Raw genomic sequence first — 26,037 nt, forward strand, 5'->3', positions numbered from 1 at the left:
AGGTCGGATGGCCCAGAAAGATGCCCCTCGGGCCCCGGCCAAAGTTCTTGAGTCGACTACACTGAGACTGGATTTGTGTGATGTATGGAGACAGAGACATCCTGCACAGGGGGGTTATACTCATTACTCCGCCCCGTATGATATTCTCACTAGGATAGACTAGTGGCTTGCCTCCACGGGTTTGGTCCAGCAGATAAAGGGGTGTAAGATCCCACCTCGCACATACTCTGACCACTCGCCACTTTTACTGACTATAGATTCGCCCAAACCGCGTGTCCCCCCATTCATGTGGCGATTTCCCCCCTATTCATTACTTGATGACGCAGTTAGGGAGGAGATAGCCACGGCCATAGAGCTGTTTTTTTATAAGAACGTTGGCTCGGTCGACTCCTATCAGACAGTATGGGAAGCTTTTAAGGTATATATCAGAGGGATCACTATTTCTAAGCATGCAGGGGTCTTAAACTCGATACGTGGCCGGCTAAAGCGATTAGAGTCCAGGATAGCGGAATTGGAGGCATGGAGGCTGACAGACTGGAATGAATTGCTAGAACAAGAGCTGACCCAGACTCTACGCGAATTCCATGATGAGGCGGATGCCGAAATTAAACATATGGGTAAATATGCCACAGCAAGAGTCTATGGTGAGGGGGAACGACCGGGCTCGGTACTGGCGCAGTTGGCACGCCAACGTCTGAGTACAACGGTGGTTCCTGATATGAGAGCGGCGCCGACTGATCCCCCCCCCCCCTATCAGAGGCTCAGGTGGCTGAGAGATTCCGGGAGTATTATAATGCTTTGTATGCCTCCCGAGGCCCTGCCCCGGAGGAACGTATTCTGGATTATTTGACTCATATAGAACTCCTGTGGCTAACAGACGTCCACCGGAGATTCCAGGCTAGACCAGTTGAACAGGAGGAAGTTGTCTTGGCCCTGTCGGGTTTGAGGGCCAATAGCGCCCCGGGAAGTGATGGTCTGACCGTCGCCTTTTATAAGGCCTTCCCTGACCTATTAATTCCACAGCTACTTGCACTTTTTGAAGATATCTGCTCGCCAGGCGTGATGCCCCCGTCCATGCGGGAGGATATATTGGTGGCCATCCTTAAGCCTGGGAAACCAGCAGGGGATTGTGCCTCATATAGGCCGCTGTCGTTGCTAAATGTGGACGCTAAGCTACTTGCGAAACTCAAAGCTAACCGTCTTAGTACTCTGGTTTCCACCCTCATTGCACCGGACCAAGCAGGCTTTGTGCCCTGTCATAATGTCACCTAGAATCTCAGGACGATGTTTGCGGCCATGCAACACACGCGTCCTGAAGTCCCGGCGATAGCAGTATTCCTCGATATGGAAAAGGCCTTCGACTCTGTTGAGTGGCCTTTTTTACGTCATGTCCTGGACCGTATGGGTGTTGGAGCACTCTATCTCCAACTGTTGGCGACGTTGTATTCTGCTCCCAAGGCTTGTATCCGCATTGGATCACTGGTCACTGAACCGATATCCATATGCAGGGGCACGAGACAGGGCTGCCCCCTGTCACCGCTGCTGTATGCCCTAGTGGCGGAGCCGTTGGCCTGTGCCTTGCAAGAATACCATGGACACAGAAGTGTGCGCTTTCCGAATTATCACCTTATCGTATCTACATACGCTGACGACACTCTCCTATATGTGAGTGACCCGGAAGAACACCTTTCCCCAGTTCTACGTGAGGTGGTATTATTCAGCTCCCTATCAGGGATCAATGTCAATTGAAATAAATCTGTAATGTTCCCTCTCACGCCGGCTACAACACGTGTGTTCCCGGAGTATCCGTTGCAGTGGACCGAGGACGCGGTGCGCTACTTGGGCATTCAGTTACATACGGACTCGGAAGTAGTGTTGAGAGAGAATTATGGTGTAGCTATCTCCAAATTGGAAGATGATATTGAAAGGTGGATTTCCCTACCATTGTCCCTGCTGGGAAGGGTCTCTCTGATGAAAATGATCGTGTTGCCACGGTTCCTCTTTTTATTTATTAACATTCCCATGCTATTGTAAAAATCCTCCTTTACGCAATTGACCACCCTGCTGACGCGACTAGCGTGGGCGGGCAAACAGCCCAGGGTGGCCTGGAAAGTTCTGACCCGCCCGTATGCGGCGGGAGGTCTGGGTGCTCCTGACATGGAACTCTAATATAGAGCTGCGCAGTGTACTCAAGCTTATCAATGGATACACGGTCCTGCTGAGGTCCTGCACGTCCGTATTGAAACTATAGTCGCTGATCCAACCCCCTTACCGGCCCTTTTGTTCGCCCCCCCCTCCCCCCCCCCCGAGATCGTCGCACAGGAATAATGGACTCCTTGAATTCTGTTACATACGCATGGCATCACATGCTAGAAATACAGGCCGGCAGCTTACCCTATGCGCCATCAGCCCCTATACACTGGTGTTTTTGGCTTTCCCCATGCAAAGACAACGGGGTAATTACGGCGCTGAAAGCGTTGGGAATAAACTCCATAGGAGACCTTTTTGCGGGCGGCACTGCCAGACCCCGGGATCAGGTGGCGGCACCGGAGGAGTCTTATACGATGGTCTCGCGATTTCAGTTCCACAGGGTGCGACATGCCCCACAGAGTCTTTTGGGAGAGGACTTGACTGAACCTCCAGAAGTTTAGGCCTTAAGCTACATAATACAGGCAAAGTCCCCCGATAAGCTAGTGTCTAGACTGTACTGCATGGCACTATCTGAAAGTCAAACTGACTACACTAAACCGCATTTGGAATGGCAGAGAGACCTGAACGTGGAACTGATGGATGAAAAGTGGTTGTATTGCTGCTCGAGTAGCAAATGTGTCTCGCCGAATGGTCTTCACCGGTTGATCCACTTTAAGTTTCTTAATAGGGTCTATTATACTCCTGTTAGATTTCACCGATATGGACTACGCGAGAACCCACACTGCGAACGGTGCGGTGTCTTGGCTGCGGATTATATGCATGTGGCGTGGAGCTGCCCGGGGATTGCTCACTTTTGATGCCAGGTGTATGCGGAGGTGAACCGGGTAACGGGCCTAGGGCTAGCCCCTGACCCTCTTTTAGCGATACTGGGATATTCTAAACCGATCCATAAGAACCTCAGGCGACTGGGGGATATGTCTTTTCTTTTGGCCAAAAGGCGTGTTGCGCTATCCTGGATGAGGGGCCCATCGCCCACCTTGGTGCAATGGGATAGGGAAATGCTCTACTGCAGTACGCAGACAGAATTATATAGTGAACTGATCCCTCCCCGGAATAGACCCAAAAACTTTTGGGCCCATTACCTGAGTTCAAGACTTACAGATGAGGCAACTGAGGAGGTGGACGAGACCACTCCAGTGGAGGCAAATACCCAGGACCTGACACACACGGAGTCTGGAGATGAGGAATAGGTTCCCCCTTCACACACATCCTGGGGTGGACCGTAGGCTGGGGACGCGGGGACGACCCTTAGAATGGGCCCTCTGTCAGATCAGGAATGAGGGGCCATGTCAGAGCATTGACGGATTGTACACAATTATAACAGTTTGCATAAACGTTCTGGGTAGATAATCCTTGATGTTTTGGGGGGGGGGGGATGCCTTGGTGCTATATTTTATGGTCAAACTGATGATGTCATGGTTGTGTGTGCCTATGCCTGGTCTTTTGAATCATTTGATTGTCTTTGAGTTTTGTTCAATTTACGAAATGCCAATAAACATATTAATAAAAAATAATAAAAAATAAATAGTTGTGAAGCACCATTGTTGTCACAGAACAGATGCTGATAACATTATCTGACCATGGGCCACTGCAGTGTCATTAACACTTGGGCTAGTCTGAAAAGAACAAAAGGAGCATGTTTGGGTGGTCACGAAATAGGTACTTATTTAATAATGAACAGGTGTTTAAAAATGTAAACAAGGGGGGCGTGGCCAAGATGGCGGCGGTGTAGGACGTGCTTTACGGTCCCTCCGGCGCCTTCCTATCTTTAGCCTTGTACATCGCCCCTGAAAGTGCCCATCCCAGCAAGTGGGGACAAGCGTGGTTGCTCCCTGCCTGCACTGGTGTAGCTGAGCGGCTATTTCGCGGACGAGGCGGCTGGAAAGCGCTGCAGCCCTGTGCAGCCTTCTCGATGCGGAGCTGGGCGAACCACGAGGCAGGCCGGAGAGCGGCGGGTCCTCCCCTGGCGGTCGGGAGTGGCGACCGATGGCGGAGTGGAGGAAGACCAGCGCCTAGAGCAGTTCAGCCTGCGAGAGCCGCCATTAACGAGGCAGAGCCTGGGCCAGGAACGGTGAAAGCGGGCAGTGAGGCAGAGCCTGGGCCGGGAGCGGTGAAAGCGGCAGCCTGGAAGCCCGGTGCGGCCGCAAAGGTAGAGATCCACGCATCGCGGGTGAGTGCTCCCACGCTGTGCCGCGGATCGGGCAGCGGTGACGGAGGGGAGGAGTGCGGGGGCGGTCCCCGGGGAGACCCAGCGGTTCTGTCCACGAAACTGCGGACGGTGCGGTCTGGCAGCGGGAGTGAGAGCCTTCGGGGCCTGGGGGTCGGGCCTAGAGAGACTGCGCAACTCTGCCTCTGGGCCGGGCAGCTGAAGGAGTCTGAGCGGTGAGCGGACCTGATTGGGGGTGCGTTTTCCTGCTCCCCCCCCCCCCGCTGAGAGTTGCTGATTTGCCTCCATTTGGCCCGCATTTCGGCACGGGGACCGGGCTAAGGAGCGGTCACCTGGCAGCGCTGTGAAGCTGTGGAGAGGCCCCATCGGAAGCAGCGATGCCCAGGCTCCGCAGCAGTGAGGACCTTGACCTTGGCCGTCGGGCCCTTCTCAGCCAGCTCCTATCAGGAGGTCCGTTCCTGCGCTCTCGTCACCTGGGGTTGCTGGTCTGACCGGCCTGGTTGAGGGGCCTGCATCTTCCTTCAGAGCCTTCACCCATATGCCCCATCTCTGCTTCTAGGAGTATAAGGCTTTCTATGCGCAGTCCGCTCTTGCCTAGCAGTGCGGTGAGAAAGTGGGCAGTGTAACTTACCTGGCCCTGGCTCAATGACAACGTCGGCCTGCCTGTGTACGCATCGACCCCGACCGGGACAAGATGGCGGCGGCCAGGAATAGGAAAGATAAGCCCCCGAAAGACACGCCTTTGAAGCTAGCAGGTCAATCCACCCAGCAGGCTGCTGATAAGTCTCCGTGACCTGAGGATGACAACGCACCAGCCACTAAGACCTTCATGGTGGAGTTTTCGGCCATCAAAGAAGACATTTCGGAGCTACGCTCTCAGTTGGCCTCTGACCTACCAGAAGTGCGGCGCGACGTGGATATGGTATTGGAGAGGGTGGTGACGCTTGAGGAGCATGACTTAGGGATGGCGGGCGACGTATATCAACTCCAGCAGGATGTGATTCGGCTGACTGAGCAGAACTTGGACCTCCAGGCGCAGGCTGAGGACTTAAAGAACAGATCTCGCCAAAATAACATCCGGATCCGGGCTGTTCCTTGGAAGGGTGAGGGGATGGATCTTCGAGAATACGTGGGAGCCCTTTTCCGTCAGATTCTAGATGAGGAGGACCTACAGAATATCCAACTGGATAGGGTACACCAGGTGGGCCTGCCAAGGGGGCCCAAGGCTCCCCCTCCTGACATCTTGGTGTGCATGCACGACTTTCAGATCAAGGAGCGCATTTTGCGGAAAGCTCGAGACCTCAACCCCCTCCAATTCCGCCAGCACCACCCGATGCTCTTTCAGGATCTTGCGGCCTCCACGTTGGTCAAAAAAAAGAAGTTCAAGCCTGTCACTAACTATCTGAGGGAGCAAGTTATCCCCTACTCGTGGGGGCACCCGTTCAGGCTAATGTTCAAGCTTAATGGCAAGCTGATCCAGGTTCGCTCCCTGACATCGGCCCTCGACCTCTTAGGCCTGGAGCGGACCGTTCCCTCGCCGGGAGAAGCCAAGTCTCCCACCAGACAACATAGGCGATTGATGGAATTGCAATGGGTTGGTAAACCGGCACCTGCCGCAAAACCTGACCTGTCAACAAGCCGGCTTGAGAGAGGAGCAGCGGTCGCTTCGGTGGCCCTGGTGACAGATGCGGCTGGGGGCACCTGAGGAGAGGGACCTACCCGTGGCAATGAATGGGCCAGTGGCTGGCGCCGGAGGAGGCTGCCTATTAGTAGCTGGCTGTTGATTTCTTTATGTCCTTGAAGGGAGAAGAGTCCTGCATCAGGAATTGGTTAAATGGACTGTTGGTGCCATGTTCCCCAGCTCTTGGGGCCTGTCTGACGAACTGTTGTTTGCTTCTCTTTTCTCTAACTGTTAATTTTTGTCTTGTTGGGGCTTGTGTGTGTGGGGGGTGGGGGATGGGAGTTGGGGGGCGTGGGGGTGCTTTGGGGACTCCGCAGCAGCTGGGGGGAGCAATGGGCAGGGATCCGGGGTGTGGTTGGGGCATGGTGGTCCTTTAGGAGTTTCAGCACGGGGAGGTGGACAGCAGGTTTACCCCGCTTATGGTTATGCAGACTAAGGAGCTGAAGATAGTGAGCCTTAATGTCCGAGGCCTCAATAGTCCGATAAAGCGAGCGGCCATTTTATCCTTGCTAGACAGTTCGGAGGGTACTGTGTGCCTGCTACAGGAGACCCATCTCCTCTCCAAAGATACACGGCGCATGGCAGATAGGCACTTCACGCTACAGCTTGGGTCCTCGGGCCTACTAAAAAGAACAGTGTGGCGATTCTTTTTAGCGCGCGTGCGCAGTGCAAACTTATCTCCCACGTTGTAGATATTAAAGGAAGATTTTTAGCTATGAGAGTGCAGTGGGGAGACACGCAGTTCACTGTGGGGTCCATATATGCGCCAAACACTAATCAGGAGTCCTTCTTGCAGTCGGCGCTACCGCAGGTTCTAGCTTCCCCGGATGCCCAGATCCTGGTGGGTGGTGATTTGAATGTTGTGATGGAGGCAGAGGCTGATAGGTCTGGGCAGCGGGTGTACCAGACGGGGGCATTATCACAGGGAGGGAAACAGTGGTTGCTGGAGGGAGGGTTGCATGATGTGTGGTGCGTTCAGCACCCCCAGCAGCGCGATTATACCTACTATTCAGAAGCCCATAAGACCTACGCGCGCTTAGACCACTTTTTGGCCACGACCTCCCTCTTGCCTCACTTGTCAGCGGCGAACATTACGCCGCGTTCCCTGTCGGACCATGCGCTTAACTCAGTAATCTTAACTTCTAGTGGTGCTAGGCCGCCGTCGGCGGGATGGCGCCTTCGTGACTCCCTTCTCCACTCTGAGTCGGTAGTGACGAAGATTCGAGAGACAATAGTTCATTACCTGGCCGAGAACCAGGTGGCAGACACACCCCTGGTGGCAGTCTGGGAGGCCCTGAAATTAGTGGCGCGGGGCGAATGTTCGAGGCATGTGGGCTGCTGAATTCATATCTGTGCATAGATCGCCGCCTAGTGTTGGGTCCGGATGATTGCACATTGTTGTCCTGGAAGAGTCTTCGAAGTATCACGAGATAGGTGGCTCCTCCCTCGGACTACAGTGCGCATGGGCATCCTCTCCATCCCCAAATTGGTTTTTTCCGCCATTGGGTTCGGATGCATTTTCCTGTACTCCAACTTCGGAATGGATTTAAACTTCTCTAATAGGCTAAAAGGCCTTCGGTTTCGTTAGTATTGTTTTCGTTCGGTACCGAAAAGCGTTCTTCACAACTTACGTGCACTCCGGTCGTCGAGCCTTCTCGACGCCACATGGACCGACAGTCGATGGAACGAAGTCCATTCAAATATTACCCGCAGTGCAACTCCAAGTTCCTACATACAGATAAGCATCCTGTATGCAACAAATGTTTATCTCCAGATCATGATGAAGACGATTGCCTAGCTTGTGCCCAGTTCCGGTCCAAAAAGATGATCCGGAATCGGCGGGCGGCGAGGCAAGAGATGCAGAGGTCGGCACCGGAGCCAGAGAATATCTTCGACGACGAGGAAGAACTAGTTGACGTCGAAGACTCGGATCAAGAAGAGGATCAAGACTCCGAGCACGACTCTGAATATTACATCGACGAAGAAGAAAAAATCGTCGGGGTCGATGAATATGACCAAGACATCGTAGCTGTCGAAGACGACTCCGATGAGAACGGGGGGCAAACCGTGAGTACAACGGCCCACACAGACATTGCACCGACATCAGAGACTCAGGTTGAGGCATCGCCAACAGGCCTTAGCCAAGATCTAAACACCGATTCCTTAGCCCCGCAATACGGCTCGGCTAAGAACATACAAAAAGAGCCCTCTGAAACACTCTATCCAAGACCAGTTCCATCGAAACCGAAAGTCATCGACATAACAGTCTTCGGACCGAACGTCGTCGAACCGAAGGGGATAAACATAAAGGGCGCCGAGCCGAAGGCCAGCGTTCCATCTAAACCTTCGAAACCAAAGGCCGCCAAACTGAACAAATCCACTTCAACAGCCGAAAAAGGGCAAAAGTTGGTCTACAAAAGCAAAGGGGCTACGCCCAAGCCGGTCGTCGACCCGAAAACAAAACCGAAAGTAGACCAAGCAGGTGGTGCAACCTGTGAAAGATGTCGCACCGACAAAACCGAGCAGACAGACACTGTCCATAAAACCTCAAAAGCAGATCCCGGTACCGAAAAAGGTCGAACCGAAAAAAGGCTTCGAACCGAAAAAGACAAAACCTAAATCATCGGCACCAAAGACTGTGGAAGAGGAGATCATCCATCCAGACCCCTCTACAGAAGATCAGTCTAAACTATACATTGACCCAAATACTGGGAAAGTGACGGTTTACAAAAGAAAGAAAAGGCCAGTGCCTGCTGAAGACTTTTCTACTATTCCACTAAAAAAGAAAAGAGACTGTGCAACCTCTCCTATTTTTTTTTTAGCCTATCTCTCCAGCTATGCCTACTACTCCATATGCACCATACTCACCTACACGCTCTGACTACAACCCAGATGTAGATCAGGATACAGATGTTGGTTTTGGCTATCCACAAAACCCAAATGTAGACCCCAATTCACAACCATGGGGGGGGTGAACTAGACCCTGATGAGGCTCAACCCATTATAGACGCACCTGCATACCCGGCTAAACCATCACCTACAGAAGACACGGTGGCATTCAACTCATTAATAGAAAGAGCAGCGCTCTACCATAATGTAGACATGCATGCAGATCCTATAGAGGAAGATTTCTTGTTTGATACTCTTGCGTCATCAGAAAGGACTGTCAAAACACTTCCTATGTTAAAAGGTGTCTTAAAGCACGCAAATTACATATTCAAAGACACTGCTAGGGCACGTGCCATCAACCCTAGAATTGAAAAAAAAGTATAGGGCTGTACCATTAGACCCTACTTACATCAGGGGACAACTGCCTCTAGACTCACTGGTGGTCTCAAACGCATGAAAGCGTGCAAACTCACAAACTACTGGAGAAGCTCCTCCTCCTGACAAGGAGTCAAAGATTTTGGAAGCATCAGGCAAAAGAGTAGCTGCTCAGGCAGCAAACTCATGGAGAATCGCCAATACTCAAGCCTTGTTGGCTAGATATGATAGGGCGCACTATGACAGTTTAGAACCACCACTTCTCCAACACTTACCTGAGCCTTTTAAAGAGCAGGCCAATGAACTTATACAGGAGGGAAAGTTCATTACTAATGCCTCTATTAAGTGTGCTCTAGACGCGGCAGACACAGCTGCCAGATCTATCAACACAAGCATACTGCTTAGGAGACACGCATGGCTTTGCATATCTGGATTTAAGAATGAGGTCCAGAACACAATTCTTAACCAGCCAATCAACCCAGATTTTTTATTTGGTCCAGCAGTTGACTCAACTCTGGACAAAATGAAAAAAGACACAGAGACTGCAAAGTCAATGGGGGCTCTTCAGTCCCAACAACACAGAGGCTCCTTTCGTCGCTCCAACTACAGAGGAGGAGCGCGAGGTAACACATCGCAGCAATCCTCCACATACAAGACTAATACACAATCCACATACAATAAAAACACAAATCGTGGTGGATACCGAGGAAATAATAACAAGGGCATAGGTCGTGGAGGCAATGCCAATAGATCCTCCACTAATACCAAACAGTGACTTCTTAGCACTACTCCCAGACCATACAACACCAGTCGGGGGAAGGCTACAACAGTTCCTACCAGTCTGGCTAAACATCACTACAGACAAGTGGGTCAGGCAAATTATCCAACATGGCTATTGCCTAGAACTCACATCCACACCACCCAACATACCACCCGTACACCGTCCAATGTCAAAGGAACATATAACATTGTTGCAGCAAGAGGTCATCCATATGCTGCAAAAGGGAGCCATAGAACCAGTCCCATTAGAACATCAAGAAACGGGAGTATACTCACTATACTTCCTCATTCCCAAAAAGGACGGGTCTCTCAGACCAATATTGGACCTCAGGCCCCTCAACCAGTACATTTTATCAGAACATTTTCACATGCTCACTCTGCAACAAGTCTTACAACTGCTGCAGCAGGGAGACTTCCTGGCAACTCTAGACCTCAAAGACGCATACTTTCATATACCAATACACCCTGCTCACAGAAAGTATCTCAGATTTACAATTCAAGGACAACACTACCAGTTTAAAGTCCTACCATTTGGTGTAACAACAGCTCCACGGGTGTTCACAAAATGCCTAGCAACAGTGGCGGCGCGACAACACATTCATGTGTACCCATATCTGGATGATTGGCTAATACAAGCGCCATCGGCCCAGCAATGTGCCAGCCACATGTCACGGACCATTCATCTCCTGCACAGTCTAGGTTTCTTGCTGAACTACCCAAAGTCACACCTACAACCCTCCAACGTACAACAGTACCTGGGAGCTACAATAGATACACTAGCAGCAAAGGCATATCCAAACACAGCACGGATCAACGGAATGCAAACATTAATCCAAAGGTTCAAACCACAACACTCATTGCCAGCTCAAGTGTTTATGCAGCTAATAGGCATGATGGCCTCGTGCATATTCATAGTCCCTCATGCCAGACTACACATGCGTCCGCTACAGGAGTGTCTAGCAAGGCAGTGTAACCAGGCTCAGGGACAATTAAAAGACCTAGTGTTGCTGACAAGTTGGGCATACAACTCTCTGCATTGGTGGAATCCACAAAACCTTTGCAAAGGACGACTGTTCCAGGAGCCTGTCCCACAAATAGTGATAACGGCGGACGCATCCCTGCTAGGCGGGGGAGCCCATGCCATGCATTACACAGTCCAGGGTCTATGGACTATACAACAGAAAAAGATGCACATCAACCTACTAGAGTTGACGGCGGTCTTTCTAGCACTAAAAGCGTTCAACAAACACTTATGCAACAAGACTGTGTTGATCCGGACGGACAACATGACAGCTATGTATTATATTCAAAAGCAGGGAGGAACACATTCCCCACAACTATCGCATCTAGCTCAGAGTGTGTGGAAATGGGCCATTCAAAGGAACATATTTCTCATGGCAGAACACCTCCCAGGCAAGGACAATCAAATACCCGACCTGCTCAGCAGGCACAGTCAACAAATGCACGAATGGCAGATTCACCCCAGTGTGCTCCAACCATTCTTCCGGAGGTGGGGACAACCGGAGATAGATCTGTTCGCCACAAGCCAAAACGCAAAATGCCAGTACTTTGCCGCCAGGTTCCCACATCCGCAGTCGCAGGGCAATGCGATAGGGATGAACTGGTCAGGCAAATTTGCGTACGCTTTTCCCCCAGCTCCACTAATACCGCTAGAGGCACGCAAAATGCGCCAACATTCACTGACGCTAATCCTAGTTGCTCCCACATGGGCGAGGCAACCATGGTACACAACGTTCCTAGAACTGTCAGTGGTGCCTCATCAAAGACTGCGACTCACTCCCAATGTTCTAACTCAGAGCCATGGAGAAATCCAACACCCAGATACACAACAGCTAAACCTGGCGATCTGGCTCCTGAAATCCTACAATTTGGGTACCTCAACTTGCCTCCAGACTGTATGAATATTATCAAAGAGGCAAGAAAACCCACTACCAGGGCATGATGTGCAGCAAAGTGGAAACGTTTCGTCATTTACTGCAGTAACAATTACATAAACCCATTAGATGCTTCTACACAGAACATCATTTGCTATCTCTTGCATCTGCAACGTTGCAATTTAGCCTACTCATCCATCAGGATACATTTAGCAGCATTAGCAGTATATCTCCAAAACAGGCAACACCTTTCACTGTTCAAAGTGCCAGCAATTAAAGCATTTATGGAGGGGCTTAAACGAGTAATTCCCCCAAGGCACCCACCTTCACCAGTCTAGAATCTAAACATCGTTTTAACCAGACTTATGGGACCACCTTTTGAACCACTACACTCATGCGAACTACAATTTCTTACTTGGAAGGTGGCTTTCCTTATTGCCATTACTTCACTTAGAAGAGTTAGTGAGCTGCAAGCCCTAACTATTCAAGAGCCATTCATTCAAGTACATGCAAATAGAGTAGTTCTCTGAACAAACCCTAAATTCATGCCAAAAGTGGTATCCCATTTTCATATAAATCAAACAATAGACCTGCCAGTGTTCTTTCAAAATCCACAGACAGTTGCTGAAAGGGCCTTGCATACTCTAGCTGTCAAAAGAGCTCTGCTATACTATATAGACAGAACTAAGGCATTTCGAAAAACAAAACAGTTGTTTGTTGCTTTCTCACCACAACACAAAGGCAATCCTATTTCTAAATCAGGTATAGCCAGATGGATCGTTAAGTGCATTCAGATATGTTACTTAAAGGCAAAACGCACCTTAACAGTTCCCCCTAGGGCGCATTCTACATGCAAACTAGGGGCATTCATGGCTTTCCTAGGAAATATTCTTTTACACGAAATTTGTAGAGCAGCCACATGGTCAACCACACATACATTTACCAAACACTATTGTGTAGATGTACATTCCAAACAGCAAGCTGCTGTAGGACAGGCTGTTCTCAAAACTCTTTTTCAGACTGCTGCAGCTGGCACGGGCAACCACCGCTAAGGGAGATACTGCTTTACATTCTATGCACAGATATGAATTCAGCAGCCCACATGCCTCGAACGGAATATGCTACTTACCAGTATGCATCTGTTCTTGGCATGTCGGGCTGCTGACATTCATATCGCCCATCCGCCTCCCCGGTGCCTGTCGCAGCTGTAGCATTCACTCTTTGCATGGCCATCTCTTACTATACTATACTCCATCTCTGCCACAATGGCGAAAAACAATCTGGGGATGGAGAGGATGCCCATACGCACTGTAGTCTGAGGGAAGAGCCACCTATCTCGTGATACTTCGAAGACTCTTCCAGGACAACAATGTGCAATCATCCGGGCCAAACACTAGGCGGCGATCTATGCACAGATATGAATGTCAGCAGCCCTACATGCCAGGAACAGATGCATACTGGTAAGTAGCATATTCCTTATAGCGCTTGCAGCGACGTACTCCCGCTTGCGCAAGGAGAAAAGAGCGGAGTTAGAGGGGGATATTAGTGGCCTAGAGGCAATTCATAAGAGGACTGGGGCGCCAAGGATTTGGCGGGAGTTGGAGACGAAGAGGCGTATGTTGAAGCACTTGGATACGGATAGAGCTATGCATGCCTTACAGCGCCTGCTGCACAAGTTCTATCTCTGTGGAGATAAAGCAGGGCGGATGTTGGCTCACAGGCTCCGGGCGCGTTTCCAGCTGACCACTATCCACGCTGTTCGGGATCGGTGTGCGAAGGAGCATACCACGGACTCCGCCATTGTAGACACCTTTCGGCTGTTCTATCAGGCCCTGTATCACAAAGTGGGTGTGACATCTACCGGAATAAGAGACTATCTGTAGTCATGTAATGTTACGCCCCTCCTATGTTGATCCTCAGAGGCCCTGGACATGCCAATCCGCATCGAGGAAGTCATCTCGGCCATTGCAGAACTGAAGGTGGCAAAATCACCGGGGCCAGATGGCTTTTCTGCAATTTGTAATAAAACTTTCTGCAGGGAGCTGGCTCCGCTTCTGACCCGCCTTTTTAATTCTTTTCTGGACACAGGGGACGTAGCAATGTCCATGACGGAGGTGGCCATCACTGTCATTCTCAAACCAGGGAAGGATCCCAAAGGGTGCAGATTGTATAGGCCGATCTCGCAATATTGATGCCAAGCTGTTTGCTGTGGTGCTAGCAGCCAGGCTTAGCCCCTTGATGGACGGACTCATCGAGCCTGATCAAGCGGGATTCATTCCTACACGGCAGGGAGGAGACAACACTAAAAGATTGCTCCACCTCATGGACTTAGTCCATCGCTCTAGGACACAGGCTTTCCTGCTCTCCATAAATGCGGAGAAAGCCTTTGACTGTGTAGACTGGGACTACCTGTTTGCTGTGTTAAAAGCGTTCGGGTTGGGGGATAACTACATACAATGGATCCGGTGTCTTTACGCAGCCCCCAAGGCGGCGGTGCGGGTCAATGGCTGCAGGTCTGCTCTTTTCCCTATTGCAAGAGGAACGCGACAGGGGTGCCCCCTATCCCTGTTGCTCTTTGCGCTCTATATGGAGCCCTCTGCTCAGCGTGTTCGGTCCAATGTAGACATCTCCGGGATCAAGTTTGGGGCGGATACGCACAAGATTAGTCTGTATGCGGACAATGTCATCCTCTCACTTGCACACCCTCGCTCCTCCTTACGGAACCTTTCGAAAGAACTGTCGGAGTTTCAGAAAGTGGCAGGTTTCAAGGTCCATTTCACCAAATCGCATATCCTTAATCTGTCCATCCCTGAGGCAGACGTCTTGTGTCTGAAGCAGGACTTTGAGTTCCAGTGGACGCAATCCGATATCCAGTATCTGGGTGTCCGCCTGGCACCTTCGATTCCTAAAACAGTGTCCCTGAACTATAAGATGTTTGTTGAGCAGGTCACCAAGGCTCTCTCCGACTGGTCCCAGCTCCAGCTGGCCTGGTATGGGAGAAAGGCAGCTCTGAAAATGACTGTTCTCCCCCGCATACTGTATTTGTTTCAAATGCTGCCGCTGACCCCGCCGCAGGGCACCCTGCGAAAACTGCAGGGACTCCTTAATAGATTCCTGTGGGACAATAAGCGGCCGTGGCAGGCACTGTCCGTGGCGGTTACTCCGAGGGCGGCTGGGGGACTGGTTTTTCCCCTCCTGTCCGCCTACTTCCAAGCGCCCACCCTGCGATACATAGTTGAATGGAACAGGCCCATGTCCAGTAAGCACTGGAACTTTATGGACCAGACGGTGGCGGGTTGCAATATCTGGCGAGAGCTGTGGTTGCCCCGCAAGCATAGAGCCTGGGGCCTTTACTCTTCCCCGGTGACGGCGCCGACTCTTAAGGCGTGGGACCAGCTGCCGCAACGGAAGGGGTGGACTACTTTCCCCTCTCCGATGACCCCTATTGTTGACAATCCGGACTTCCTGCCGGGCCGCGCGTCCCCGGTCTTCCATCGCTGGCGAGAGGAAGGCTGTAAGAGGGTGGGTTCCCTTTTCGACTTGGATGGTTTGGTTCCGTTTCCCCGGCTGGGAACGGAGTTCTTCCAATTCCCGCTGGTGGACACTTTTTCTTATTCGCAAGTGGCGCATTGGGTTACCCCACCCGCTAATGTGGCCGACATGTCCCGGCCGCTGACGACGTTTGAAAAGTGGCTGGTCTGTAAGAAAGATGACCGGAGGCTCATCTCAGAGCTCTATTCTATGATTCTGAGTCACCCCAGGAGACAACGCACCCCTGCGCAGGTCCGATGGGAGACGGAGCTGGGACGCCCGTTGTCGAAAAAAGAGTGGGAGCATGTGTTTTACCGCGCGCAGCACACGGCCTCTAATACGGCAGGTGCCGAATCAGCGTATAAGGTGGCGGCCTATTGGTACTACACCCCGGCGCTCGTTAGAGCATGGGATGCCACCAAATCAGGTCTTTGCTGGAGGGGGTGTGGGCTAACAGGGACATAGGCGCACTTGTTATGGCACTGCCCAAAGTTGGGGAGGTACTGGCCCACGATCTTGGACGAGCTGGATGAGGCGTTTCAGATTACATTTCCCCGGCTTCCGGAGCATACTCTGCTGGGGCTTCCCCATCCTAAGTTCTTCCCTCTGCGCTCGCTGAAAGGTAGACAGATTGCGCTAGCGTTGTTAGCTGCGAGGCAGGTGCTCCTGGCGAATTGGGGTTCCCCGACGGTACCTGATCCCCGAGACTGGTTCCAAAGACTTTGACATATTCTAGCGATGGAAAGGCTCTCGATGGGGATGGATGGGAAAGGCTCGGAGTATGCTAAATTGCGGGGCCCGTTCTTGCATCTCCTGTCCAAAGACCTACGAGAAGTAACTTGCCCAAAATTCCTACAGATCCTACAACTCATCCCCTTGGAACCGGGCAGGGCTAACCCAGTGGTTTGAACCTTCCCTTGGAGAATTGCTGGATCTTTGTAGTAATTGTGTAGTTAAAAGCTGATGCGAAGTGGGGTGGGACTGGGAGGGGGGTCAGTGTGGGGGGCGGGTGGGAGGTGGGGGAGGGCATTTACTTCTCCTTTTGTTCATTTTCTGAAAAGGCGGTGGCCACAGCACAGGCGGGGCGGCCACTTCGGTCCGGCAAGTTGCTGTAGGCAGCTGGGCTGTGTACCATATTTCTTTCTGCATAATAAAAATGATTGACTCTGAAAATGTAAATGTAAAATGCATTTGTAAATGTAAATGTAAAATGCAATTAAAGAATGCATTCAGTTCAACAACACAGATGAGACTTTGATAGCTACTAAGCAGGAGGCACTTGACTGCGTGGAGAAAGGGAAGTGGAAGTGTAGCTACCGTCCCTGTGGCAAGAACTCCTTGTATTCAAGGAGCCACATAAAAATAAACTGTTACAAAAGACATGGCGTATAGTAATGCACAAAGGGGGAAGATAAAGCTGCTGTGATTAGAGAAAGTAGGGTACATATTAAGCTAACCTTAAAATATTATGAGGGAGTGAGCAAGAAGGGGAACAAGGCGGGTTCCCTATTGGCTAATTGACCACGTGCACAATGCGAAGTTCAAGATAAAGTGGAGGATGAGCAACATCTCAAGCTGATAAACTAGACGTAATTTACACCTTCTACCATGAGTTATATACACAAGAACTTTGCTTTAGAAGCACACGCGAAGATTATTTGCAGGGTACGTGATTACTCCATTTAACAAAAGAGCAAAAGGAGATTTTAAACTTCTCTATTTCCAAGGAGAAAATCTTAACAGCTATTAAACGCTTCAAAACAAATAAAGCATAATGGTCAGCATGTGGGGGACCACCATAGCCTTGGTCTTGAAGCTAGGGGAAGATCAAAGACAGCCAATGCACTATAGGCCATTATCTGTACTAAATATTACTTACAAGCTATTTGCCACCAACTTTGCTGCATGCCTAGAAACATTTTTCCCAAACTAGTCGCCCCGGACCAGGCCTGCTTTTTAAGGGAAGACAAACTCGAGTTCAAACAAAGAAATGTGGGTGATTATTGGCAGGGGCACTAAAATAGTTTCTTCTCCCTTTTGGGATATACGTGCAGCCCTTGTAGCAGAAGATTAGGGATGATCAAAATATCAAGAGAGTGACTCGGAGGGAAGACACCATTCAAATTTCATATGTCTGTAATTGATGTGCTGTTAACATTGACAGATCTGTGTAGCTCGACTATGCAAGTAATGGAGGAACGTGAAGGTACTGAAGCATGGCAGTATTTAAAGTCAATATGTCCAAAGTCCAAATCATAGGGCCTATTGATCATGGTTGACGGTGCTGAGATAGAGAGGCTGATGCAGGGTAGCCTGTTTTGATGGTCATCCAACAGATTAAAATATCTTGGAATAGAGATTACTTCACAGCATAGACAACGAAGCAATGTCACTTTCAGGTCCATTAGAGGGGTATATTGACAATCCTGGAGATCATATAACATTTCCTGATGAGGCCACATAGCATGTTCTAAAATGCCTATTCTGACCAAAATACTGTATGTACTATGATATGCTACCCAAGAAGAGATTTAAGGATATTGCAAAAACTCCTAACTGAGTATATATGGCCAGTCACAAAACCACAGATGCAGAAAATGCATAGTATCAGGCACACCAAGCAGGGAAGTCTGGGTGTACCTAATATAGACTTTTTTTATCAGGTTTTTGATCCAGTGTATTGCAAGAGAATTGGATAAAGAGTCTTCCCTGGTGGACTTAAAAATAGCAACACCACTGTGGGAGACACCATGGAAACCAAAATCCCAGTCACTTAGATACACGTATCTGTCCCCAGTAGCGTCTACAGTAATGAAGGCATAGGACACTTTAAATAGCAAAGTGAAACTGACGACACATCCATTACAGTTTAAACATTTGTGGGGAAAGTGCTGACAGAGGCTGAGTATTTGACTTTTGTTAAATGGTTTTTATTTGCATTTTTATACGAATACAATTCCAATACAGAACATTTGTCATATCACAACAAGGTGTGTGTGTGTGTGAGAGTTGTGCGTCCAAAAGAATACAGCAATGTATAGCAGTACTTTTGATACAGGTCGGGTGCCCGTGCATAATCTCCAGTTAGGACTACTGGAACAGCAACAATTAAGTTAACAAGTGGTAGTTTAACGTTCACATAAGTTGGGCTTGTTGGAGTAGAGATGCTCCTGCTGATGTCAAGTGGTAGAATGACCCAGCTGTGGTAGTGGATACACAATGTGGTAGGGAAGGAGAGGGGGGGTGGAGGAAGAATGTGCATCCCTAGAGTTTTCAAGAGGGGTGTGGAATAGTTGGCGCCCCATCACGATGTTTCTCCAAAACAACATCCCACGTCTCAGAAATTGGGTATTTACGGAGGCTCTTCGACCTCTACTCTGTGCAACAGTGCACTCTCCGCCTCGGCCCACGCCAGCATGGACAGAACCCACAGAGAGGTCCCTGCGGGGTTTGCTGCTTTCCACTTGCGGGTGATCAATATCTTCACCAGTAGGAGGGTGAGGTCTGCAAACCGTTTTGCTACCCTATAATTTTTAACACCGTGGTAAAGCCAAAGGATGCATGTCTCCCAGGTGTAGGTTACCGCAGTCCAGTGCAATGCGTCAAATGTGAGATTATGTTGTGCCAATAGAAGGTCAGTGACATTCATGACCAGAGCTTGTGCCCTATTTCCACTTCATGTGTTAAACAGCAGGGACATACAGTGTCAGTGCAGTGGTAATAACAATTTATTTTGTTGGAGGTTAAGTAGGTGTAGGATATAGAATTTAATTAATTTAAAACTGGAGTTTAGGGACACTAAAATGGCATAGGCTAGAATGGTTTGTCATTCACTGTCAGTGGAAGCATGGCCGAGATCTGTATCCCAGTGCCTATGCAGGTTATTGAGCGGACATCTGTGTCCACACACACCTTAGACGTGTAATTATTGGATGACAAGATGTTGCGGGGGCTCTTGCTGTATCCGCTCAGTTCCCCAAGAAAGGAAGCATGTAATAGGAATTGGCCAGGTGGGAGTTTGGAGCCAGCCAGAAGTTAATTCCCTGTGATAAGTGGACATGTGTCCGCGCGGCATTCCAAGTTGGCAAAGCTGAGGCAAAGCTGAGGCGTATGATCTGGTCTATCGAGTAATAAACAGGGCTCTGTGATAACATTGGTAGGCTGTTTGGAGGAGGGAAACACTCGATAGCAGTTCCCTGTCAAGGGGATGGGAGAGGGCAAATCCCATGCAGGATCTCCCAGATTGTCACCTGCAAACCATTGTGACACCCACTGAAGTTGGGAGGCCAAATAATATTGTTTGAGGTTGGGAACATTGAGCTTGCCGCTACCTGTTGGGAGGCAAAGCTTGAGCAGCGCTACTCTCAGATGTGTGTTGTGCCAGATAAGATCTCCCATCATGCTCTGTAAGGAACGGAAGAATGGTTGGTGTATAAAAAGAGGGAGATTAGTGCAGCAGTACAATAGTCTCGGTAGGACCACCATTTTTGTCAGAGCCACCCTTCCCACCACCGGCTGTGGAGAGTTCTGCCAAAATGACATTTGCACCCATAGCGCAGTGACTGCATGGACCAAACTGCCCTCCAGGAGGTCCTTCAGCGTGTGGTAATTTTGTATCCCCAAGTAATGAAAAGTAGATGTCTGCTATGTAAGAATGGTGCTGTTCACCGGGTTTGGAGTACATCTGTTGAAAAGGGAAAGACCCGACTTGGTCCAACTAACTGGGTGGCCTAAGACAGTGACAAGGTTGGTCAGGAGGTTTACAATAGTGGGAGGTATAGATCAGACATAATTAAGATAGAGCAGCAAGTCATTTGCATGGGGGACCGAGTTCGTACCGTCCCCCAAGAGGATCTCCCAGTGCTGACCCTGGTTACTCAGGTGATGCACCAATTAATTTAGTGCCAGAGAGAACAACAAGGGAGATAGTGGGCAGTCCCGGCGAGTCCCTCACTGTATTGCGATGGAATCTGAAATATGATAGCCAATTTTTACTTAAGCTGTGGGGTTTGTGTACAGTGATTTGATCAGCCAAAGGAAGCGGGTTCCCAGGTCATACCATTGAAGTACTTCAAATAAGGGCCACTCGAGAGAATCAAAGGCTTCTAAAATTAAGCACCCTGTGGGGTATCATTCTTGGGAATGTGCAAGTATACGGGAAAAAAAACTAAGTTTCAAGGAGGTGTTTCTGGCAGGTACAAAATCGTTTTGGTCCGAGTGAATGAGATGTGGTACCAGAGAGGCCAAACGATCTGCCAGAATTTTGGCTAAGATTTTGTAGTCCGTATATAACAGCGCAAGAGGTCTGTAGGATTCTGGGCCAAGCGAATCTCTACACGGTTAAGGAAAATAAATGAGGAGGGCAACCTTCAAAGTAGGTGGTAAAGATGCTGCAGTGAGAGCGGTGTCGTATAATGTTTTCAGATGGGGTGCCAGTAAAGGTGCATACATTTTATAGAATTCAGCCGGTGAGCCATCCGGTCCCAGGGTTTTGCTGGTGGCAAGTGCACGGATCACCTCAAGCACCTCAAAGTTGGAGACTTGTTCATTGAGTTCTTCCTTGTTTTCAGGCAAGATCCGCGGTAGGGTCACGCCTGTAAGTCAGTCACTGACGGCATCCAACGGTACTGTAGACACTGATGTATATAACCATGTGTAGTGGCACGTGAAGGCAGAGTGTATGTCCTACTGTGTGTGGAGCAATTGTCCTTCATAGGAAAGGATAGGCAGGATTGGACGTCTTTTCACTTCCAGACATGTCAATCACACCAGTAATGTACCTGGGTAGTCTGAGTGTGTGTGTTTAGTGTGTTCTGCATAATTAAGGCGGTGCAGCTTTTCCATTAGGGCAAAATGCTCCCATTGGGATTGGTGTAGTTGCTCCGGGTCCGAGCTAGTTCTAATCTACCCTCCAATTGTGAGATGCCAATGGTGAGGCAAAAGTGCATGTTGAGTGCAGTGTCCCAGAATGGATAACTTGAAAGCATCCAACTCTATTAAGGGGGAGGAGGCTGAGCCATAGTTAATGTCAAAGTATTCCATTACATTATCAGCAATGGAAACACGAAACGGGGGTTCTTCCAGTGTGGATGGTTGAAGTCGCCAGAGGGTTAAAGGTGGAGGGATGTGTTCCCAACAGAACTGTATTTGGAGTGGATTATGGTCAGAGTGCGTGCGGCCAAGGTATTCTGTGTGGGTGATATGCGGAATGATGTCATGGGTGCAAGTAAACCTGTTGATGCGGACGTGAAGTCCATGTGTATATGAATAGCAGGAGTTATAGGAAGGTGGCTCTGTATATACTATACAAAAGTGAGGTATAGTGTGCACAGAGTCTAGTGGACCTCTAAAGGTAGACAGAGGTAAAGTCAGATAGAACTTTACTCTCTATTTGTGGTAGTGTGGTCAAGCAGTAAGGCAGTATCAGAGGACAGTGTTAAGCATTTGTTGTACACACTCAGTCAGCAAATGAATTCCCACACTCAAAGACTGAACTTCAGACCAATTGTTTGTATTAAAATATTCTTTTAGTTCTTTTATTTTCTAAAACTAAGCAAGCCTGGCACAGGTAAGCAGTAAGTACTTTACAATAGTAATGAAATTGAAATGCAGTTTGAATGATAATTATATATGCACTTTGGTTTGATTTACAGTATGGATGCAGAGAAATGCAACACATAGACCTGAATAGGCTTTTCAGTAAAATAGCAGGAAAGTAACTTTTGAGATTACTAGGCGTACACAGAGTGGTATACCTAGATACTACTCTGGGACATTTCCTGAAAACAGGTAAGTAAAATTGTTTTTGTTAGATTATGCAATTTTAAAGAATTTCTTTAGTTTCTCAAACTCCACACTTTCACAGAAAAACAGTCAATGTTAATGTTATCCTATGGAGGAAAATAGTGTCATCCGTTTTGAGGTAAGTATTTGGTAGTGGGAGTTGAGGTTCTGGGGTAGGACTAGGGGGTCCCCCAGGGTCAAGGATGCACTCTAGTTGCACCCTAAGCGGCACTAGGGCGGCGGGGTGCAGAGTTCTGCAGCCCAATATAATCCAATGGGGGATAGGAGGCCTCCGGTTGGTGGCTGCTGGCAAGCAGGCCACTTGGCTGTGGGAGAAAAACTCCTGGACTTTAGCTCAGGGCAAATGAGGAAACAAAGTAGCACCAAAGGTGCACCCTTAGTGGCACTGGGGCGGTCGGGTGCAGGGTGCTGTTTCGACGTTGGACTGTTGTTTTCAATGGAGAACCTCCGGTTTGCAATAACACTGCAGGCTGGGGGACGAAGGTCTTCTGGGTGCAACCACCACTTCGAGAGGTAAATTGGAAAGCTAGGGGTTGGTTAGGCACCGTTGGTTTGGGCACACAAGGCCTTGGGGTGTCGGATGCAAGGGTGCCTTTTGGGGTCGGATCTTCTTACCAACTCCTGGTCTCGGTTAGGGGGGACCTTCTGGATTTGGACTGCAGGCATTGACTGGAGGCTTGAGGCAGGTAAGGGGTCGCCGGATCTCTGGTCAGGATCGCCGGGGTGACCTCCTCATGGTGTTTGGCCACTTGAGCTCGGGCCATGGACGGTTGAAGGCAGGCAGGTCCTCCGGGGTTTTCGAGGTTGCTGGCTGCAGGACACACTGGGATTTTGCAGGAGCAGGTTCAAGGGGAGACAGGCCGGTAGGGCTGGGGCCAAGTCAGTGGGCGTCTTCCTCTTGTTAGCTGCTGCACAGCTGTGCGGTCCTTCTTCTTCTTCTTGTAGTTTGTTCTTATCTAAGAAAGCAAGGTTAGGGGGGGCTTAAATATTAGATTTAGGGGCATTACAGGTAGGTAAAAGGCAGGGACCAATGGGTCCCTTCCCTGAGGTGGGTACACCCCCTATTATGCCACCCTCCAGTGGGAGGGGGGCATGCGCCTGTCCCTGGTTGGCTGAATCCTCCCAGCTTCAAGATGGCGTGGACTGAGAGTTGTGCTTCACCTTGCATCCCCCACCTGAGGGGTGGAGTTGATAGAGGTGGGGACACCTCTCTTCCTTACTTGTTCTCCCCAGTTCTCCCACCCAAAGTGGGGGTCAGAACCAGTGGGGACCAGTTGCTGAGAGCAGCAAATAGCCTGGGGAAGCTCACAAAGGTGGCAAGCCTTTGAAGCTTCTCCTTCATGAACCCTGCCCATCCTGGGGGAGGAGTCTTGGCACCTCGTCCCAGGATGTGCATTGTTTCAGGCCCCAGAGAGCAGCAGGCTCTTGATACCAAAGTTCTCAGTTTTCAGTGTATGCATTATGGTGCTGTGGAGTTCGTAATGACAAACTCCCAGCACCATATACTCCTAATGGCAGCACTGCACTTACAATGTCTAAGAATGGACTTAGACACTGTAGGGGTACAGGGCTCACGCACCTGTACCCTCACCACTGGTATAGTGCACCCAGCTAGAGGGATGACTGATCTATGCCAGGGAAGGGGTGAACAAGTCCCATGTCTAGGCCACAGTTGAAATCTCATCCCAGAACCCAGGGAATGCCATTCCATCAGGCCATAGTCATGGTTAAGGAGTGAAAGAAAGGAGCCTGGTCTACATTAGGTGCATATATTGGTCCTAGGAGCAACCGCCTACCATCCAAATAGCCAGCCACAAACCCATATCAACCCTCTGGGTCCACAACCGTTTTTTGACTGCGAAGGGGACTCCCGCCCTGATCCATATCAAGACCCCTTGAGCATAGGTAGAATAATTTGTGAAGAGCACTTGGCCTTGCCATCCTTTCTGTGGTCTGGATTCCTCCTGACCTGTAATATGTGACTCTTGTAAGTAGTCAAATGTGTGTGTGTCTGCGGTAAGAGTATACCGCGTATCTGCAAGAAGGGGTGTGAATACCTCTCACATGCCTGGTGAGGATGTTAGTGGCAGCCATGGTGTGGTGTCTGAGGGTGTAGCAGCTCCGGGCACCCTAAGCAGGGATTCCTGAGCTTAATTAAGATTAGAAATAAGAGCGAGTGCAGCTCCTAAAAATAAACAAACAAAAATGCAATAAATTAACAACGAACAGCTAATACCTTATAGAGCAGGCATACAACGGATACCCACCCAAGCCAATGAAGTAAAAGAGACTGGTAAGGAGGTGCCGATCTAGGGGGTGAGCGGGATATGAGATTTTGAAGAGCTGCCACCTCCTCTGTTGATTGAACAGAAAAGAAAATCTGTCTGGACGATAACCTAGCCCCCACAGTCTAGGAGTAGTTTAGGCCAGATGTGTCAAGGTTAGCATGGGGTGCATACTAAGGGCAGGATTATGAGTTTCACTGTGCAAGTTTTTTTGTCATTGGTGGGCGGTTCCTTTGGCGTTCCCACAGCGGTACCTATGAAATATGCACCGCAATGGAAACGTCAAAGGAAGTTCCAGTACAGTATGGACTCTGAAGTCCATGCTGTGCTGAAACTGGGGGTGCATGCACACAGTGGGGCACATGTTGTGTCCCCCTGGGTGTATCCACACGAAGTGAGGCACAAGGAGGCCCTGTTTGGCCCCCTTTCTTTCCTCACCGCCAGTGTTTTCATGGAGGAAAGACCTCCGCAAAATCTTCAGCAGTGAGGAAAGTTGTAATATGCATGGCGGGACCGCTACGCTCCATCTAAGTATTTTGATGCCTCTTGACCACTGCACCTCTGCCAGGGAATGGAGGTCCCAGGGTGCTATGATGCCATGGTCGTAATGTGGCAGACGGTAGACCACCCCACCACAAGTCTGGCGGTCTGAGAACCACCGGACTCGTAATTCATCCCTTGAAGTTCAGGTAACCATCATGAAGACCCATCTCCCCGTGGAACATAAACAAAACATTTCACAAACAGCGTACAATAGGGGGGGGAAGCAAGGGAAGAAAGGTTATGCATGTACAATCACACCACCAGGATATTGTCATCTGTTTGGGGAGTCACCATCGGCATTCCATCAGTGCTCGGGAGATAATATCAGATGTAAGTGAGTCTTTGTCACCCAGAGATCTGGAGCTCTGTGGTGTAATGCAGGATTGCAGAAGTCAGCCACCATCTCTAGTACCTTACGGCATTCTTGGATGACTTCCTGTAGGTTTGGAGAACCATGTGCCCATAGGTCGTCAAGTTTGGACATTGTGCACGGTTCCTGCATGTCTGACTTGCTGACTGGGTTTTCTGCTCGTACCTGGAAACGTGCCAGAGTCAGCTATTCCACGTTGTTCCATCCAGGACCAAGTGTCCGCAGGGTCGGTGAAGAATGAAATGTTACCATCTGCTTGGATACGTAGATGTGCTGGAAAAAGAAGTGCGTAATGGATGTGGTGTTCCAGCAGTTTGCGCTAATCCTCACGGAAAGTGTGATGTTTCTGTTGAACTGTTAGTGTATAGTCTGGAAATACCATTACCCAGACATTGTCCACCAGCAAATTGTTCTTCTTATGTGCCTCGTTCAAGATAACATCCTTGTCTCTGTAGTGCATTAGTCGTGCCACCAACGGGCGGAGTGGAGCACCAGGAGTGAGTTGT

General features: G+C 49.6%; 1 protein-coding gene across 1 annotated transcript in view; it reads left to right on the forward strand.

Moving 5' to 3' along the window:
• PHYKPL (5-phosphohydroxy-L-lysine phospho-lyase) overlaps nt 1-26,037 on the forward strand; it is a 508,199-nt gene that overhangs the window by 267,476 nt on the left and 214,686 nt on the right. The gene's annotated exons all lie outside the window — the stretch shown is intronic.

Source organism: Lissotriton vulgaris, chromosome 7 (genome assembly GCF_964263255.1).
Source record: "Lissotriton vulgaris chromosome 7, aLisVul1.2, whole genome shotgun sequence".
In the NCBI taxonomy this organism is placed as follows: Eukaryota; Metazoa; Chordata; class Amphibia; order Caudata; family Salamandridae; genus Lissotriton; species Lissotriton vulgaris.